This window comes from Desmodus rotundus, chromosome 2 (genome assembly GCF_022682495.2).
Source record: "Desmodus rotundus isolate HL8 chromosome 2, HLdesRot8A.1, whole genome shotgun sequence".
Taxonomy (NCBI): domain Eukaryota; kingdom Metazoa; phylum Chordata; class Mammalia; order Chiroptera; family Phyllostomidae; genus Desmodus; species Desmodus rotundus.
The window spans coordinates 198,807,717-198,820,781 of record NC_071388.1 but is presented as its reverse complement, the minus strand read 5'-3'; the positions used below and the strand labels follow the sequence as shown (position 1 = coordinate 198,820,781).

Here is a 13,065-nt window from a genome sequence, read left to right as displayed (position 1 = left end):
TCTTCTTTAACTACTTGGGTGTCAGACTTCCATACAGTTCAATTTTCTGTTAGTTCTTGTTTATTTTTTGTTTTTAAATTTGTTGTTGTCCTTCCTTTGGTTGTGCGAGAAGGCACAGTGTATCTACCTATGCCTCCATCTTGGCCAGAAGTCTCTGACAATGTTAATTAGATGGCCACCATTTTCCTGCATTTTCCTTGAATGGTTGTCCCTCTCTGTGGGACCACCCTGTTGTCTCTTCCCCTTATAAGGACACCAGTTAGATTGGATTAGAGACCCACCTTAATGGCCTCATTGAATTTAATCATTTCTTTCATTCTTATCTCCAAATACTAACATTCTGAGGAAACTTGACATCTGAATTTTGGGGAGCATTCAGCCCATCAAAGTGTTACCTCCGTTTCATAGATGGAGAAACTCAGGTCTGGGAAATGAGCTGCTCAATTCTTTCACTACACAGGTTCTACCTAAAAAGAGCAGGAATGTGTACAATAATGAAAAGGATGTTAGATTCAGTCTTCTATTTTAAATCCTATAGACTCTTTTAAACCAATAGTGGAATTTAACTACAATCCTACCTTCCATATTTATAGAGTATACAGGCTTTAAAACTGTTTAGGACAAGTGCATCTGCAACCTTAATTCTCCTTTGCCAGGTAAGCTAACACACTGTATTCTCTGGAGGCTGGGACATGGACGTGTTTGGAGGCCCATTGTTCTGCAATCACATAACTTTTAAGTTATCTTTCTTGTTCGTATTTGCTGTGACTGTCATTTCACCTTAGTGAGCTCCTTGGAGCTTTAGTCTTCAGCTGGTTTCTAATCCTGGCTATGTTTATGGGTCTGTGGAACATTGCTTTCATGGAAAATTGATATTTCATTAAATATTTAGGTGAATCATGCTCTCATTTTTCTAGAAATTAAGCATAAATTAGAATCAAAATGCCACTAAAGTCACTTTCTTTTCTTTGACATGAAAAATGTCTATAATTCATTTTAAATGGGAAAAACAGATTGGAGGGCAGTTAAAAACACAACTGACAAAAGTAAAATTATACATTACTTCTAGCTTCTAAACAAAGACCTCTGTAATAGTTGTTAAATGCCTCTCTCCAGCTGAATCTGAATATTGACCTTTTTTTGTTACTGTAAAACAAATATCTTTCCATTACAATCATGTAGGAGAAGCTACCTAAACGAGCTGAAATAACTCAGTTGGGAGAGCATTAGACTGAAGATCTAAAGGTCCCTGGTTCAATCCCAGGGTTTAGCAGTTTTTATTTTATTTATTTTTATTTTTTAAAGAGATTTTATTTATTTATTTTTAGAGAGGGGAAGTGAGGGAGAGAAACGTCAGTCTGTGATTGCCTCTCATACGCCCCCTACTGGGGACCTGGCCCACAATCCAGGCACATACCCTAGACTGGGAATTGAACTGGCGACCCTTTGGTTCACAGGCCTGTGCTCAGTCCACTGAGCCACACCAGCCAGGACCCAGTTTTCAGCAGTTTTTAAATGTTTATTCTAAATGTAGTTTCTGGGAAGTCTTACCCACAATATTTAAGGAGAATAGCATAGACCCCCTTATCCACATGGAATACCTTTCAAGATCCCAAGTGGATACTTGAAACCTTAGATAGTATTGGACCTTACATGTGGTTTTTCCTATAGATACATTCCTACAATAAAGTTTAATTTATACATAAAGCACAGTAAGAGATCAACAATAACTAATAATAAAATAAAATGGACTAATTATAACAATATACTGTAATGAAAGTCATGTAAATATAATCTCCTACACAAAAAACGTCTCATTGTACTGTAACCAACTTTTCACTTAAAGGAAGCACTTTATAGCTTCTCTTTGGCATACCCGAATTGCCAGCATCCCTGCTCTTGAGTTTGGGGACCATTATTAAGCAAAATGAGGGTGACTTGAGTACAAGCACTGGGACACGTTGACAGTTAATCTGATAACCTATAGGTACTAAGTGACTAAAAGGTGGGGTGTATATACAGTGTGGACACAATGGAAAAGTGATGATTCAGGTCCCAGGTGGGCTGGAGTAGGACAGACTGGAATGATCCTACTGCTCAGAATGGTATACAATTTAAAACTTATTAGTTGTTGATTTCTGGAATTTTCCATTTAATTTATTCAGACTGAGATTGACCATGGGTAACTGAAACCTCAAAAAGTGAAACCGTAGATAAAGGAGGGGACTGCTAGAGTTGGTTCTCATGCTTTGGGTGGCTCCATGGTTTTTCAGGGAAGGGTGGTTATCAGACGACCTGGTGGGCTTTTTTATATGAACCCACCAGCACCTTGGTACTTTATGACTGTAATAATAATAATAGTCAACTTGAGTACTTAATATATACCAAGATTTCCCCTATGCTCTAGGTATTCACTTATTTAAAATGGCCACTAAGTTCTCAGTAACTGTTCAATAACAGGTTTTGTGCCTGAGACCTGACAGGTGGTATGCACGCAATCGACGATTCTTACTTTGGCTGCCAGGACTATTTTTATTGACCAGGAACTTTGCAAGGCAGAGCTAGGGAATGTGAATGGTTTCAAAGGATGCTTCCTTTGCCTCTCCATCGAGTGAGGCAGGATTAAAGGCTGTCTTTTTCCTGTGTCCTCCTAAGGATTTTTCAATTCTGTATTACCAACTCACTGTTTTTACATGGTAAGTGTGAAAGGATGGTTTCCCACCAGGCTTTAATTTTTCACAAAGGGGTTTAGCTTTTATTTCAAAGGTTTTTACTTACAATCCACAGTCAACAGGCGGTCTTTGAAGTCTCTGAGACTGAATGCAAATTTGAGAGTTCATGTGTGCAATTTCCTGGGGAGAATGTCAAAAGGTATCATCAAATTCTAGGTTTGTGACCTGGAAAAAGTTTAGAAAAGTTCAATGCAGAGAGCTCCTCACCACAAATACTTGCTGACAATTTTTGACCTGACCTTTGAATTTTTCCACAGTGATGAGTGATAGAGATTTTCTTGATTATCGTGTCTTGCCCCTTGCCCAATGCTGTATCTACTATGAAGGAGATTTCAGGATGGAGCCAGGGTGATCGAAAAACTTTCCTTCTGCCTGGGTGGTGGCATTTAGGTACAAATTTTCCATAGTGAAGCAGATTTGTAGGCTCCTCTGTTACTTTGGGGTACCCTCTCCTTGACCCACCCCCCCATCACTATGTTTAATCTGCAAAGGTGGGTCCCACTCCACCCAATTGTCTTTTTGTGGAGATTAAGGATGAAGTCTTCACGTAAATGTGTATTATTCTACTTTTTCCCTTTAGCTTTAATTCTTCTTTGTCATTGTCAACAATCTGGATGTCTAGAAGTAATACCAGGCAACGGCTGCCTGCTCTCCCACCTTAGTGTCGTTTAATGTCCATCACCTAAACATCTTCAAGCCTTGGCTATGCTTGGTCTAGAGGTGCATTTTCAGTTCATGCCAGGCTTTCTCCAGGCCTCAGGCATTTACATAAAGTACCAATGCTGCAGTCTTTCCTCTTTTGATCCCGCTTTCTCCCAGAGATTTTTAGCCACACTTCCAGGAAAGCTGTTCCCTCCAATATGGATGGGTTCAGGGATTGTGTTTCCGTCATGAGGCTGAAGTGAAGGAGGGTTGTTCCCATAAACATCTGATGGCTAAAGGAGAGAGCCAAGTGCACGGAGGAACGTCCAAGGCCCGACACCGCAATCTAAGTGACGAGACCAAGTGCTGAAGGCCAGGCGGGTAGGAGTCTCAGGGAGGCCCATGGGGAGCAAGGCTTCATGAGCAACAGGGTCAGGAGAGGACCAAGGGCTTCAGGCAAGATGGATGGCACTGTGAATTCTTCCCAATAATCTCTGCATTGTTGTTACATGGGGTTCGGGCTCTGTACTATTTGTACACACACACACACACTCACACGTGCACAGTAGTGATGGTGTCTACCACTACAGGGAATTTGGAGTGTATCGACCAATATATTTAGAAAGAGAATCAAGTCCCTCAAAATTTTCCTTGTTTTTATGCTTATAAAAGAGTATAAGCTACTGAAACATTAAAATTTTTAAAGAACTCTATTGCTTAAAATGTAAAGCTACTCACAACCTTGGAGACAATCCTTGTTAACAATCCGGTGTCTGTTCTTTCATCAGATTTTTTTCTATGCACTGCTAATAAAAAATGAATGTATACACACAGAAGTGCACTTACATTTCATACAGAATTAGACCATTAATAATATTTTTCCATTATTTTCAAACAGCAGGACCGAATGCCTAAACTATTAATGCAAGTTTATTTTCTTTGATGTTTCTTTTAATGGAAACAAAGTAAAATGTTAAAGGAAGCTAAGGCATGAAAACAAAAGCCCTAACTGTAGCATATTCCAACTTTAAAAAAAAATCACTCTTCTGCAAAATCATAAATAGGTCTCATGAGTAGCAGTGATGATAGTAGTAGAGGTAATTTTTATTAAATTTGTATTCTGTGTCAGGCCCCATTTTGAGCAATTTAGAGGAATTAGTTCACTTAATCAGTGATGGGGAAATTGAAAAGCAGGAAGCTAAAAGGCATTTACAGCAATTTGAGAGCATTGTAGAGAGAGCTCTGTGTGAGTAGGAAGGTAACAATGTCACCAAGCACCAGGAAAGGCCTGATGACTGGCAGTGTGCAAAGCATTTAGGAAAAATGCTGCTATTATCTTAAGGCCAGGTGTCAGAAATTATCTGTATAAATACAATCAGCTCAGTAATAAAGTTGTAACTAAATAAGTGGTCATAGTTGGTGTATCTGTCATTTAATTCATATTGATCATAAAAATGCCAAATTTGTTCTTTTTTATATAAAAATATAATGCAACAAAGAGCTGGTTCTTTGAAAAGGTTAATCAAATGGACAAATCTTGGCTAGACTAGCTAAGGAAAAAAGAGAAAAGACTCAAATAAACAAAATCAGAAACAAAAGAGGAGAAGGTACCAAATTGGTTGTTTTCTCATTCTTACTATGGTGTTTAATTCACAATGATACAAAACACTGTTACAATCTTTACTATAATTTATGTGAACTTACTTAAAAAACTGCAATGATAAGGAAGATGGATTTATATTTACAAATCATTCTCTTTGAAAATTTAAAATGCTGCCTAAAATTGATGACTGGGCCAATATAAATCAGTCAGGAACAGTGTAAACCGTTTATAAAGTCTAGTATTCCTTCCAGCATTAGTTCATTTTGTTTCTACATTTGGGATCTGTGATTTTGGTGGAATGGAAATTAAGATTGTGTTCATGCATTTCCTTCCCTCAGAGTCTGTGAATCTCTCTAAATGAACTCAGAAATGGGTTCAGCCTATTTCCTGGGAAGTCTAGTGGGTAATTTTATGGAGGTTATTTGGAATAATAGAGACAACAGAGATTTTGAAATAAGTAAAAAAAATTTTAAAAATAAGAGAAAGACAGAGAGAGAACAGAAAAGAATTTTAGGCATAGATTAGAGAAATTAGGCTAAGAGTCTACTTTTCCACATATGCAGGCTGTGGGCTTCTCCTTAGAAATAAACTGAACAAATACACATTTTCAGTCTTGAAAACACTAATTGTTATTGTAGGATCAGCACAAGTTCATTAATGAGCACACTCTCTACCACATTATTTTAAAATCCTACATTTCCACATTTTACTCATCTTTTATAGTAAAATACTTAGAGTTATTTCAAAGCATAAATTTATGATTACTCTATGCCAAATCCATCCATTTCCTGTCATCTTTAATTTAAAAAAGCTTTAGAAAGTGGTCCCAGTTGAATGTGAAACCACAAATTTTATATATATATAAGTATATATATAATTATGTGTATAATAAGTATATATATAATTATACACATAATTATATATATATATTTAATCCCATAAACCACTTTCTTTTTCTGTATTTTAAATAATTATTTGTTTGAGTTTGTTTCAGAAGGTTTATAGGAATAATTGGATAGAGCCAATAAGAAAGAATTGTCATTTAGAGACTAGGTCTGTGTACCCAGCACTCTTGAGAAGTTCATCCCAAAATACATTTTTAAAGGATCTGAAATATATGAAATCATCTACATTTACTTTCACTCCCAACAAAATAGACATGGATACTTTTGTGTAACAGATGAAGTTCCAAATACTGTGTTTCGCTGCGTATAATGCACGCCCACATTTTTGTGCGCATTATATACAGGATTATTACCCCCATGGTATGTATTCATTATACCGTGTATAATGTGCATCTGATGCGGATCCTGGCCCGCGGGATCCGTGTGCTGTGGCAGCAGTGGACAAATTCACACGGACTACAGAAATCCTGTGGAGAAAAAGGGACGGCATGGCCACTCTCTAAGTGAGAGAGAGGTTGAGAGGGCCAGAGAGAGCCTGACCCCTGCCTGGACAGGCTTTTATTGCTTTTCTGGGCACATTACATGGAGGATGGTCCTCATTTACTATGCACAGGTTCGCTGTAGGTGATGACCTTTTACAGACAACAAAGGACAGAATACTGCTAATTACTTCAAAGAGAAGGATGTTACAGATCGAGGGGGAAAGTGGTTGAACTGGTTACACTCCATACTTGGGAGGTTTAGCACAGAGTTTAGGAAGTTAAAGATACTCAGTAAACATTTGCTGCCTCAATTCAGGGTGAGGGAGTTTTAGCAAAAGCAAGTCTCATAGCAGCCTAGGTACAATGCAGGCCTGATTCCCCACGGGAGAACCTGTCCGTGGGCATGGATCCTGTGTGCCGGACCTCACACCCACTGGCTTTTCCAAGTGGGAGCTGGGCTACATTTGCCACCCATGGAACAGTTCCCTATATGCATCCTTATTTTTCCCTCAAAAATTTGGGCAAAAAAGTGCACATTGTACATAGCAAAATATGGTATCTTCTTTTCCTTTTGGAGATAGCCTTGATATTTTTCCCCCAGGATAATTAAGGGTAGAGTGGCAAATGCTGTATAATTTTAATATTCTTCACTTAGTTTGCATGCTTGGCTTGAGTTTTTCTCTCACTAAATAACGTTCACTTTGCTGTCTTTGGGGATATGGAAGATCCCTATTCACCATCCTGTCCCTGTCATGATACAGGGAAAGATTCCCAGCTTTTTTTCTCCATGTGTCACTAATTTTATTCCCATCAATCTTGCCTTCTAATGAAAAGAAAGGGGAGTTGCTTACTTTATCATGGGAACATCACACCTCCCATCCAGCTGGCAGGAATTCTCTGCAAAGATAACTATCGGTCCAGGACTTGCTGGCTGACCTCCAGTGATCTGGAAACCATTCAGAGATTACTTTCCAGTGCTAATAGAATTGTTCTTCCAGAAGGCCAAGAGCACACACTTTGATCTTTTGCCAATTTAAGGGACTTGTAAAAGAGTACCTGTGCCCAGAAATGAACATTTAAGCTCCCTTAATAGTTCCATATAGTTAATGAACAACTCCTTCCACAAACCAAAGGCATAGTGGGCCCCAGCCCTATACCAAGGAGTCTCTGTTCTTAGTTCCATATAGTTAATGAACAACTCCTTCCACAAACCAAAGGCATAGTGGGCCCCAGCCCTATACCAAGGAGTCTCTGTTCTTTCGCTTCTATAATCTGTACATGCCCACATTAGTCCCACTTTACTGACAAGGGGAGCAGAGGAGTGTCAGTGGCTTGTAAAAAGTCACAGTGGGCCAAGTCAGCATTTGAACTTCCCTGACCTGCAAACCTTAGTTTACTTGCCCTGTGCTGTTCTCAGATGGATAAATGACCTGTTGATCAATTTTATGTGTCATCAGATTAAAGACCAGTGATTCCATTCCTGCCTTCTTTTCCTAAATCATATGTTCACACTATCAGATTAAAGATTCTATATTAGTCCAATGATTTCATCTTGCCTTCTTGTCCAAAATTACATGTTCACACTGTTATGGAGACAGCATCAATTTACTGAGTACTGATTATGTGCTAGACAGTTACCCCTACTTCCATTCACTTGTAGCGATAGCTCTGGAGGCCGGCATTATTATCTCCACAATATTAGATAAGGCACTGATACACAGAGAGGTAAAGAACTAAGGACAGAGCCGGGAATCAGCCCATCCTTACAGGTGACACAATAAGGTCTTCTCATGGTGTTGTCTGATGAGAGCCAATGTTCTAATTCACATTTGCACTTTGCCCTTGGCCAACCAAACAGATTCTTTCAGCACGTGTTGGCTTGGTCTTTTAACAAACAACATGCAGTAATTCTGGGTGGAGTTTTACAGGAAGTAACTGAAGAAGACATTTTGAAAGACTAGACTTTCTCTTTCATTGCTATTTTTTTTAAGTTGCCAAGTATAATTTTTATTTTTTCAAAGGAGCTCTATCTTTTGCTTTAGGAAAATCTCAGAAGAGCCTTTAATATGTGTGGGTGAATACCTTCAAATTCCAAATCATCTGGCCTGACTTTTTTAAAAAATGAAAATGATTTTCATTCTGAGAATACACTAAAGTTAAATAGGGAGGTTCCTCTTGCATTAAGCAGTAGAAAGTAGTTTTAAAATCTTTTTTTTTTAATCTTGACCCAAATGTATATTTCTACTGTGAGAATTGACATTTGTGCCTGGAGAGCCTCAGAGAACTAAGGGAAAACCACTGATTTCACGACACCTAATATAGTGTCATTTACACATTGTGCACCCGACAAATATATCGCTGAAGGCTTCTTCCCTTGTTCAGTCAGAAATATCAACTCCATGCCTTGTAATAGTGGAGCTTCAATCATATTTTGCCAACCCACTTTCTGAGACCCTTCCTATGTATGCTACATGGAGGCTGTTGACCTGGCTGAAGTTAGCTTTGGCAGCTGAAGCCTCCTGAAGGAAAAAAGGCTGAATTTCAGGCCTCAGGGTTTGCTAGACCCATCAAAGCCTAGATTTTCTGCATAGCTGAAAAGACACTACAGTGGTCCCCCGTAGCTGAGGTTTCAGTTTTAGTTACCTGGGGTCAACTGTGGTCTAAAAGCACTGAATAGGAAATGCCGGAAATAGACAATTTATAAGTTTTAAACTGTGTGCCGTTCTGAGTAGTGTGATGAAATCTCCTGCTGTCCTGCGCTGACCTGCCCAGAACATGAACCATCCCATTGTCCAGTGTCTCCTCACTATATATGCTGCCACCCACTGGCCACTTGGTAGTGGCCTTGGCTATCAGGTCAACTGTTGTGATATCACAGTGCTTGTGTTCAAGTGACCCTTATTTTACTTAATAATGTCCTCAAAGCCATTATATAAGTTTTATTGCAACATATTTATTACAATATCATTGTTCCATTTATTATTTGTTATTATTGTTAACTTCTTGTGCGTGATTTATAAAGTAAACTTTACCTTAGATGTGTATATGTAGGAACAAATACAGTACCATATATGTAGGGTTTGGTACTATCTGAGGTTGCAGGCATCCACTGGGGGTCTTGGAGCACATCCCTGGGAGATGGGGGGGACTATTGTACCCTGCTTTGGAGATGAAGGACAATTTCGGTGCCAGGTCCTATCACCTGTTTCCTCCTCTGGATTGGCACTAGACGCCAATCATTCCTGCCATCGGAAATGGACTTTCCTGTGGTTCCTACACGATCTTCCAGATGTAGCTCGATTCCTATTTCCTGCAGAAGCCTCCTTTAAAATCAGCCCACTTTGCTCTCCTGTCTGCGAAGTCCCATCAGCAGCTGATTTTCCTGTACTGTCTGCTATTTTGTGCCCTGTCATTTCATCTAGACTGGCTTCGCTGGGACGTGCATGCTTACATTTCAGTTAGGTCCTGAGGGTACAGCAAATGGCAGTCAGTCTTGTAATTTGAGAAACTCTTGAAAATATATTATTCACTCAGAGGGCAACACACTCGGGGAAGCTGTGCCATTGCCACAGCAGGTGAGCAGTTCAGCCTCATCTGCAGGGATACTTTTTAATATCCCTGCAACCCACTCAGGTGAATTGAGACTACTGTGGTCATCTTTTATAAGGAAAAACCCAAACAAGAGGTAACCTTTAAAATAATATTCTAGGCCAAGTGGCCTGGTATCCAATCCTGTAGAAATTTGTATTTTCAAAATTTTGTGTCTTCCTTGAATAACAGCAATCATTTTAGACATTTAAAAATAAGTTTCAAATTTAAATTTGGTTTAGACTTGAGGCTAGTTCTGTGTATATTCTTTTATAAAGAATTCAAAAATTGAAGTATAATTTACAAATAGTAAATTTTCCTCTTTTTATGTACAGTTTTGAGTTTTGACACATAGTCATTTAACAATGACCACAACCAAGATTAGATTACTTCCATCGTCGCCCCACCAAATTCTCTCAGCCCTCTATGTTTAACCCCTTCCTCCATGCCCCGGCCACCACTGGTCAGTTTTCTGTCCCTATAGTTTTTCCTTTTTCAGAATGTTCTAAATAGAATTATTCAGAGTGTAGCCTTTTGAGTTTGTCTTCTTTCACTTCGCATAATGCATTTGAGACTCCTTCATGTCGTTGTGTAGCACTGGTAGTTTATTCCTTTTTATTGCTCAGCTTGTGTGTTCTCTTATGGACTATTGGAATCTTGGTTTTACAGGGAGTATGGGGATCTCAGGTCACTATTGACGACCCATGTACAGCCATGACCAGCGCCTCCCTTGGTTCGCCTTATCGATGAGACATATGCAGCTACTGCATGTCTAGTGTTTGAGAAGTACGGCCTTCTGGGCCAGGATCTAAGTTACAAGAAGTATGTGGAGGCACTGGTGACCCTTCTTGGGAAAGCCGAGGTGCAGGAGGAGATGAAGTGTTCCCTGATGTCACTTGGTGTTTACGTTTGGGGGTTGAGAAAGGTGAGCATGTGCAGTAATCATTGCCTGGGTGCCGGTGATATGGGAGTGGCCTTTCCTTTGTTAGCCTGCACTACTGTAGTGTGAGTGCATATCCCTGTCAAATGTACAAATGCAAATATACAGAGATGGTTATGGAGAAGGGAGTTGACAGGAAAATAGGAGATGCCCCAGGGTTCCTAATGTACTTGCCACACTTCAAAGTTTCTGAATAGCTTGTCTAGGTCAGAGCTAGAAAATTTCTTGAGACCCTGTCCCAAGGATGTGTATACTTGGAAAATCAAAGTACATTTCAGAGACTGTTTGAATCCAATCCCTTCTCTGCGCGGTCTCCAAGGCTGCCACCTGCCCTCAGCTGATTGTTAGCACAGCCTTCTACCCTGTGCTCGAGCCTCTGCCCTGGCCCCTGCATTTCTTCTAACCCAGCTGTAGTGATCCCTACTGAACAAAGTTCATCTCTCATTTCTTCACTCAAAATCGTGCAAAGATCACCATTTCCCTTGGGGGAACAGCCATTGTCCTTACAGTGGTACCCAGCGCTGCCCTCATCCCACTCACTCTGGGGCAGGCACATGATTCAGCCGCATGTTAAGACATGCTCTTCCTTCCCCCTCACTGCCTCCAAATATTTGCTTAAACCACCTCCTCAATAACACCCATTTTATCCTCTTCATCTAAAATTGTAATCATTCCTCAACCCCATTCTAGGCACCCTGGATCGCTTTCAGTGTGTTTTTCCCTACTTGCCTGAGACCTATAAACTTTCACAGATGATGTACAGTTTCTTGATTTAGTGGCTAGACTTCAGATGAATCACATTTCTAAACTGTTGCTCACAGTTCTGACTCTTTGGTTTCATTTCCAACCACGCACTCTGACAGATGCTGGGGATGAGTGCTTTAATGGAAACGTGGGCAAGGAGGTAAAGGAAGTTTAAGGGAACATTCAGAAGAAGCAATTTTTGATTCAGGTAGACAGATGAGCAGAAATTACAAATCGTAAGAGAAGAATATTGTTCTATTTAGAAAAGAACAGAAGTGGAAAAGGCATAGAGCTGTGGAAATAGCTGGGGGCTATCCCTCAGAAGTAAGTATAGCTTGAGGATGAGTGTAGGGCACATGGTGTAACCGTGGCAGGAAGTAAGTTTGGACCGGTGGTGGGGCCAGATCATAAAGGGCCTTTACGCCCTACTGAGCAGTCTGAACTTGATCATGCAGGGCCACTAATGCGACTGAATGTGAGAAAGGACTGCATTTCTCAAATGCTGACTTGCTCACTGTTAGGGATTTATCTAAGCTTGATGATGACTTCTTTGATTGCAAAATGTTTAAAATTTTTTCTAGTTTAAATCCAACATCTCTTATGCACACAGGGAGTTGAGCATCTAGGGAACAGGATCTCAACCATGCTTGCAGCTGAGAAAAAAGAATATTACGTGTATCAGCTTTCTTGTGTAAATATATGCATAGGCCAAACGAAAAGCTATTTTGCTCTATCATACTTGCTTTAGGTGTGTGACAAGAAACTCATTACTTAACATATGGAAGAGATTTCTCCATGGGAAATAACCATACTGAGATAACTGACTTTTTACTAATTTCTTTCTTAAGTTGCAGAGGTTCCTTTAGCCATTGAAACAGATCAAGATTCTCAGGAGTCAACAAAACAAGACAAAAAAATCAATCACTACAATCTTTTTCTTTATACTTCCTCCTTTCTGCTCCCTAGGGTCTAAAATTAATCTCTTCCCCACTCCCAAACATTTTTTTCCCACTTTTTTCCTTCAGCAGTATTCCTATGTCTTCGGCCCTGGTTCCATGGTGTCTCGGTGGCTCAGGCTGTCCAGGTTACCAACAAGTTCTGTCTCAGCCTAAACGTGACAGGGAGAAATACCGAGGATTCCACTGATCCTTGGGTTGCTCCAGGAGTCATAAGAGACTTCAGTGAAAATTTGCCTGCTGTTTACATTGAAAGGAACACATTTATCAATATCCGAAGAGACTGAAAATGAACCATTTGGCTAATTATTGGACCTAAAGGTTTTCTTACAAGTGCTTTCAGTAATCAAGTGACTGGAGCTCACATCCTTTCAGGAGTCCTATTACTCATGAAAATGAGCTGTTTTTCCTAGATATGTGTGAATGGTGGGCAAATATGTCCAGTGATCAATGGTTAATGATGTGTCTGCCTG

At 39.8% G+C, this 13,065-nt stretch overlaps 1 non-coding gene across 1 annotated transcript; it reads left to right on the top strand.

Moving 5' to 3' along the window:
* Window positions 1-1,200: 1,200 nt before the first annotated feature.
* TRNAF-GAA (transfer RNA phenylalanine (anticodon GAA)) lies at window positions 1,201-1,273 on the top strand. The gene has a single exon. It is a non-coding gene; the product is annotated as a tRNA-Phe (tRNA).
* Window positions 1,274-13,065: the final 11,792 nt, after the last annotated feature.